Source organism: Mirounga leonina, unplaced genomic scaffold (assembly GCF_011800145.1).
Source record: "Mirounga leonina isolate KUSES-001 unplaced genomic scaffold, KU_Mleo_1.0 Mir_109, whole genome shotgun sequence".
In the NCBI taxonomy this organism is placed as follows: Eukaryota; Metazoa; Chordata; class Mammalia; order Carnivora; family Phocidae; genus Mirounga; species Mirounga leonina.
In genome coordinates this window covers 1528708-1536152 of record NW_023270244.1, presented here as the reverse complement: position 1 = coordinate 1536152, position 7445 = coordinate 1528708, and positions in this window count along the sequence as shown.

Sequence of the window (7445 nt, the reverse complement as noted above, 5' to 3'; positions counted from 1 at the left end):
TTAATTTCTCTTTCTGCTGCTTTGTTATTGGTATATAGAAATGCAACAGATTTCCATATGTTAATTTTGTATCCTGCAATTATATTAAATCATTTATTAGTTCTAATAGTTGTTTTTTTGTGTGTGTGGTGTCTTTATGATTTTCTATATAGTATCATGTCATCTGCAAATAGTAACATTTTTACTTTATTCCCCCCAATTCCTTCCTTCCCTTTTATTGCTTTTTTCTTGTCTGATTGCTGCAGCTAGGATTCCCATTATTATGTTGACTAAAAGTGATGAGAGTGGAAATCCTGTTTTGTTCCTCATCTTAGAGGAAAAGCATTCAGCTTTTCATCATTGAATATGATGTTAGCTGTGCATTTTTCAAATATGACCTTTATTATGTTGAGGTATATTCCTTGTGAACCCACTTTGTTGACTTTTTTCATGAATGGATGTTTCATTTTGTCAAATGTGTTTTTCACATCTACTGAGATGATCATATGGCTTTTATCCTTCCTGTTTTTACTGTGAGGTATCATTGATTGATTTGTGAATATTGAACCAAATTTGCATCCCTGGAATAAATTTCACTTGGTCATGTGAATGATTTTTTTTAATGTATTGTTGAAGTTAGTTTGCTAATATTTTGTTGAAGATTTTTGCATCAGTGTTCACAGATATTGGCCTGTAGTTTTCTTTTTTTGTAGTGTTTTTGTCTGTTTTTGGTATCAAAGTAATGCTGGCCTCATAGAATAAATTTGGAAATTTTTCTTTCTTTTCTATATTTTGGAATAGTTTGAGAAGAATAGATATTAACTCCTCTTTATTTTTTAAAGATTTTTAAAAAAATTTATTTGACACACAGAGAGAGAGACAGTCAGAGAGGGAACACAAGCAGGGGGAGTGAGAGAGGGAGAAGCAGGCTCTCCTCTGAGCAGGGAGCCCGATGCAGGGCTCAATCCCAGCACCCTGGGATCATGACCTGAGCCGAAGGCAGACGCTTAATGACTGAGCACCCAGGCGTCCCTTAACTCCTCTTTAAATGTTTGGTAGAATTCACCTGTGAAGCCATCTGGCCCTGGATTTTCCTTTGTTGAGAGTTTTTTGATTACTGATTCAATTTCATTACTAGTAATTGGTCTATTCAAATTTTCTATTTATTTCTGATTCGGTTTGGGAGATTGTGCATTTCAAGGAATTTACATATTTTTCCAGGTTGTCTAATTTGTTGGCATATACTTTTTCATAATATTCTCTTATAATTCTTTGTATTTATGTGGTGTTGGTTATTTATCCTCCTTCATACCTGATTTTATTACTTGAGTCCCTCTTTTTTGTTCTTGATTAGTCTCACTAAAGGTTTATCGATTTGGTTATCTTTTCAAAGAGTCTGCTTTTGGGTTCATTGATTGTTTCTTTAGTTTCTATTTCATTTATTTCTTCTCTAATCTTTACCGTTTCCTTCCTTCTACTAGTTTTGGGTTTTGTTTGTTCTTTTTCCAGCTCCTTTAGGTTATTGTTTATTTGAGATTTTTATTGTTTATTTGAGATTTTTACTGTTTCTTGAGGTAGGCCTGGATCATAATAAACTTCCTTGTTAAAACTGCTGCTTTTGCTGTGCCCAAAGATTTTAGACTGCTATGTTTTCATATTTATTTGTCTGTATGTATTTTTTTATTTCCTTTGATTTCTTGGTTGACCTATTCATTGTTTAGTAGTATGTTATTTAACCTGCATGTGTTGGTGATTTTTCCAGATTTTTTTCTTGTGATTGATTCCTAGTTTCATATTGTTGTAGTCAGAGGAAATGCTTGATATGATTTTTATCTTTTTAAATTTATTGAGACTTGCTTTGTGGCCTAACAAGTGACCTAGACTGGAGAATGTTCCATGTGCACTTGAAAATAATGTATTCTGCTGTTTTTGGATGGAATGTTTTGTATATATCTGTTAGGTATCTTTTTTTTTTTTTTTTTAGATTTTATTTATTTATTTGACACAGAGAGAGAGACAGCGAGAGATGGAACACAAGCAGGGGGAGTGGGAGAGGGAGAAGCAGGCTTCCCGCAGAGCAGGGAGGCCGATGCAGGGCTCTATCCCAGGACCCTGGAATCATGACCTGAGCCAAAGGCAGACACTTAACCACTGAGCCACCAGGGCACCCTGTTAGGTCTTTCTGATCTAATGTGTCATTAGAAGCCACTGTTTCCTTTTTGATTTTCTTTCTGGATGATTTATCCATTATTGTAAGTGAGGTGTTAGAGTCCCCTACCATTATTATATTACTGCCAATTTTTCCCTTTATGTTTGTTAATATTTGCTTTATGGATTTAGGTGCTCCTATGTTGGATGCATACATATTTACAGTTGTTATATCCTCTTGCTGGATTGATCCCTTTATCATGTGGTGTGCTTTTTTTTTCTCTTGTTACATTTTTTGTTTTAAAATCTATTTTGTCTAAGTATTGCTATCCACTTTTTTTTTTTTTTTTGCTTCCATTTGCATGGTATGTTTTTCCATTCCTTTACTTTCAATGTATATGTGTTTTTAGGTCTGAAGTGAATCTGTTCTATGCAACATATAGATGGGTCTTGTGTTATATTTTCTTTTTTAATCAATTCAGGCACCCTATGTCTTTTGATTGGAGCATTTAGTCCTTTACATTTAAAGTAATTATTGATAGGTATGAACTTACTGGCATTTTGTTAATTGTTCTTTCCTTCTTCTCTTGCTCTCTTCCCTTGTGGTTTGATGGCTTTTAAAAGTGTTAGCTTATGTTCTTCTCTCTTTATTTTTTGTGTATTACAGGTTTTTGATTTGTGGTTACCATTGGGTTCATATATCCAGATGGATAGCTGTCTATATTAAGTTGATGGTCACTTAAGTTCAAACACATTCTAAAAGAACTAAATTTTTATATCCCTTCACATTTTATGTATATGACATCATGTTTTGCATAATTTTATTTTGTGTATCCCTTAACTAATTTTTATAGAAATAATCAATATTACTACCTTCTTGTTTTAACTTCCATACTGGCTTGATAAGTGTTTAATCTACTACCTTTACTATATGTTTCCTTTTCCCTGTGAGAAACTTTTTCCTTTCATATTTTTCTTAGTTTTCTTTCCACTTAATGAATTCACTTTAACATTTCTTATAAGGCTCATTTAGTGGTGATACACTCCTTTAAATTTTGTTTGAGAACTTCTTTTTCTCCCTTTCTATTCTGAATAATAACCTTACTGAGTGGAGTATTCTTGGTTGTAGGTTTTTTCCTTTATCAAAGCTACATTTTAAGAAATAGTTTGTTTTTAAAATTGTTCTAAAATTGGGCCTATAGGGCGCCTGGGTGGCTCAGTCAGTTAACTGTCTGCCTTTGGCTCAGGTCGTGATCCCAGGGTCCTAGGATTGAGTCCCACATCGGGCTCCCTGCTCCGCAAGGAGCCTGCCTCTCTCTCTCACTGTCTGTGTCTCATGAATAAATAAATAAAATCTTAAAAAAATAAATAAAATTGGGCCTATATTTGAGTCTTCATTTAAGTGGATTTTTTAAATTATTTTTTTTATTATTTTTTATTATGATAAGTGGGTTTTTTTTTAAAGCATGCTCCATGTCCAGCATGGAGCTCAACACAGGGCTTGCGCTCAAGACCCTGAGATAAAGACCTGAGCTGAGATTGAGAGTTGGACACTTAACCAACTGAGCCACCCAGGCACCCCAGTTAAGTGGATTTTAAAAAATAAGAATTTGACTTTTATCCAAAAAAATCTGCACAGAAGCAGAAGTACCTATAAAGTGCTCTAGGACAACCAAGAAGGGAGGGTTTGTGTAGACAGATGTAACAAATGGAGCATTTTGCACAAAGACACGGAGGACTTGTATGTCAGTGGGAACTGCTAACAGGTCCTTTTGGCTAAAAAAAAAAAAAAAGGATGGTGGGGATTCATGGATGATGTGGTTGGAAAGATTAGAAATTCAGTTAAAGTAAATCATAAACAAACAAACAAACAAACTCCCCTTTGGTGCAAAGGACAGAAGTTTTCACTTTGCCTCTTGCAGGTGGGGAATTTTCTTTTAAAAACACATCTTAAGACATTGCTGAAATTTACTTCCAAATTCACATTTATCCACCCACATTTGGTTTTTGATGGGTACAAGTTGGCTATGAAATAAGTTTTGGCAGGAGTGAAAGAGCTATGATTACAGAGATCCATCAGTATAATAAAGCAAAGGAATCACTTATAGTCACAAGGATATATATATATTTTTTTTCAGCACAACATGTAGCTTTTATATCACAGTCTTTTACTTAAGCAAAAAGCCTTTAGTGGAGCTGAAAGTACAAATTATAAAGAAAATTAACATGAAGGGCATGCTCAGGGTGACTAAAGGTCTCATCTTTCAGCATCTCTTGGTTATTGAAAACTTTACTCTTGATATTCTCCCGTATGTCAACCTGGGTGTCAGAGAGCAGCTATCTTTTTGGGCTTGTCTGAATTACTTATTTGCTTTTCTTCTGCTCTTGTTTACCTCCAACTGGGGAGGCTTGAGGCACTGGTCTTCTGTATCTAATCACAACTTTATTTATTAAATTAGCCTCCTTCTGGATTCATTTATGTCTCTTGTGTTGTGAGTATGAACCTCAGTCTACAAACTCAGCTTTGAAGGAAATTTTAAACCAACATTTGTATTAACTCTGGCACTATAGCCCTGTGGTCAACTGGGAATTAAACTTTAGTCCCTGCCGGGGAGCTCCCCACAAGGAATTGTCTACTGACTCAGGGCTTTCCCCTGCTCTTTGCTGCCAACATTCGGGGGAATGATAACTGTTTTCGTTGAGAGGCCCAGGGCACTGCCAGGAAAGAACTCCAATGCTCCCTCAAACTGGAACCTCTTTCTCTACTTTGCCCTCATCATCCCTAGAAACAGGGAGAATTACCTTCCTCTTTTTCACACTTCCCTCAGAGACTCTTGCTTACTTCTCTCCTCCTTGGTTACATAGCATATGCTGATAAATGAGTTTAGGCTTTTGAAAACAATGACGAGGAAAGGAAAGGAGTTAGAGGTCATTTTTGCTTTCCTCTCTGCCATAAACCTCCTCTGGGGAGAGAGCACAGAGATCCTGCTAGTTTGTGGTGGCTCCCCTTTCCCTAATCTGATCTCTCAAGGCAGCAGTAACAACAACTGGGCAATATGGAGCCACAAACTTTTGCTTCATTTTCAAAAGGCAGAAACAACTCGAATGTCCATCAACTAATGAATGGATGAAGAACATATGGTACATCCATACAATGTGAATACTATATTCATCCTTGAAAAGGAATGAAATACTGACACATGCTACAATGTGGATGACCCTGAAAACCTTATGCTAAGTGAAAGGAGCCAGTCACAAGAGATCTTCTATTGTACGATTACATTTAAATGAAATGTCCACATTAGCCTGAACTATATAGATGGAAAGTATAACCTACAGTTGCCTAGGCTGAGGGGATTGAGGGTGACTGCTGGAAGGGAAGGGGTTTCCTTTTGGTATGACAAAAATGTCTTAAGAGGGATTGTAATGGTTTCACAACTCTTTAAATATGTTAAAATTATTAAATTGTATACTTTAAGCAAATTATGGGAATATGTGAATTATACCTCAATAAAGCTGTTATCAAAAAGAGGCATCAGGCTGTAATTTGCTGACTCTTGCTCTGTGCACTATCATCAAGGAAGTGAGTGTTATCTTTTGGTCACATGTTTCGTTAATATTAATGTCTCTTTGTCAGAAATTCCTGATAACTGACTGCTCTTCCACGTAAATCACTTTTCTAGGATGCAAAACAATCTTTTTTCCAAGTATCTGTCAGAATAAATTGGGCCACTAGCTTTTCCCCCAGGCTCTTGAAAGAAAAGGGGGAGCAACCTTTCCAACTTACACCCATAAAGCTTACTCTGAATGCTGAAAAGCCAACTTTAATCTGCTCAAGTTGTGTGAATTTGAGAGTATCTAGGTCATGGATCTATGAATCTTCCAGTTGGAAGAGATCCTAGAAACAGTCCAGCCCAGTGATTTTCAAATGTGTTCAGTAGAATATAGAGCTGCAAGCAGGGTGCTTGGGGTCCTATGGGAGGGTATAAGAGGGCAAGTGTGGGAGGGAACTGGAGGGTTCTAATTTGGGTAGAGTGGGCTCCCACCTCTGTTTTAGTCAGAGCAGCTCTGATTCTATCTAATATATAAATTGGGCTTCACCCCTGTGAAGTTTCATGCCCTAGTCTGTCTGCACTGAAAATCAAAGTTGGTTTCACCTGACCTGCTGTTTCACATGGACTGCCTTTCCCACTCTGCACTTCCATTTGACCTAACTGTAAGATTTTCCATTTGTTTCAGTTTGATTTCACTTACCTTTTTGGGTCACTAATCTCAGACTGTTGTGTTATTTTCCAATCCCAAATGGAAAGACATGGCCAAGTCTGTTTTACAGCTTGGTCACATTAGGAATCCACACCCAGTCCTGGAGTTTCTGCTGGACTATGTATAAGGATGCTGTTTGGTGTGTGGTATTAAATAACTTCTTTGTTTTGCCCATGCTTCAAATTGTGGCTTGCTGCTTATCTTTTTTTTTTTTTTTTTTTTCATTTATTTCCTGCTTGGTCCTTATCTGAGGCCCAATTTCAAGTACTTTCCTTTTCTTTCTGCTTTATTTTCTAAATAAGTTCTCCCTCCCCGACCAACATGTAGCCAGCTCACTATAGACCCCTTCTAAGCTTGACTCCCTTTAAGCTTAACACCTGTGAACTTCCTCAGTAAGGCGTAAGAGGCACCATCTGACCTTACTGGCTGGCCACATATCCTTTCAGTAGCTCTGACGATAAGTTTACTTAACTCTTTGGGCAGGACTTTGAGTTTAATGTTGAAAGTAAACCATTGATCTACTAAAAAGTGTCTACAGTTTCTCATCTTTGAGAACTCTTTAGTGCTCGTATCCAAAAATATTTTATTTATAAGATAACACATATACTTTTGTGAAAATAAAAAAAATCATCCATTTCAACAAGACAAATATATGGCCAGAGTTGTAATGCAAATTCCATCTACTCATTGAATTTGCATTGTATTTTATGCACACACAGACTTTACTTGAATTTTTTAAAATAAAAATGCAGTTGAATCAAACTTTACCCACTCTGCTAACAATTTCTTTTTAGTTCTGTGCCGATGAAAATGTGTTCATTAAGTGACTTAATGCATTGCTTTTTTATTTTTTAAAAAGATTTTATTTATTTGAGAGAGAGAATGAGAGAGAGAGCATGAGAGAGGGGAAGGTCGGAGGGAGAAGCAGACTCTGCTGAGCAGGAAGCACGACATGGGACTCAATTCCGGGACTCCAGGATCATGACCTTGAAGCTCCTTGGTAACATGTGTAGAATTTTGGGCACTTTAGGCAAGGCAGCAAGCCCCATGGTCCA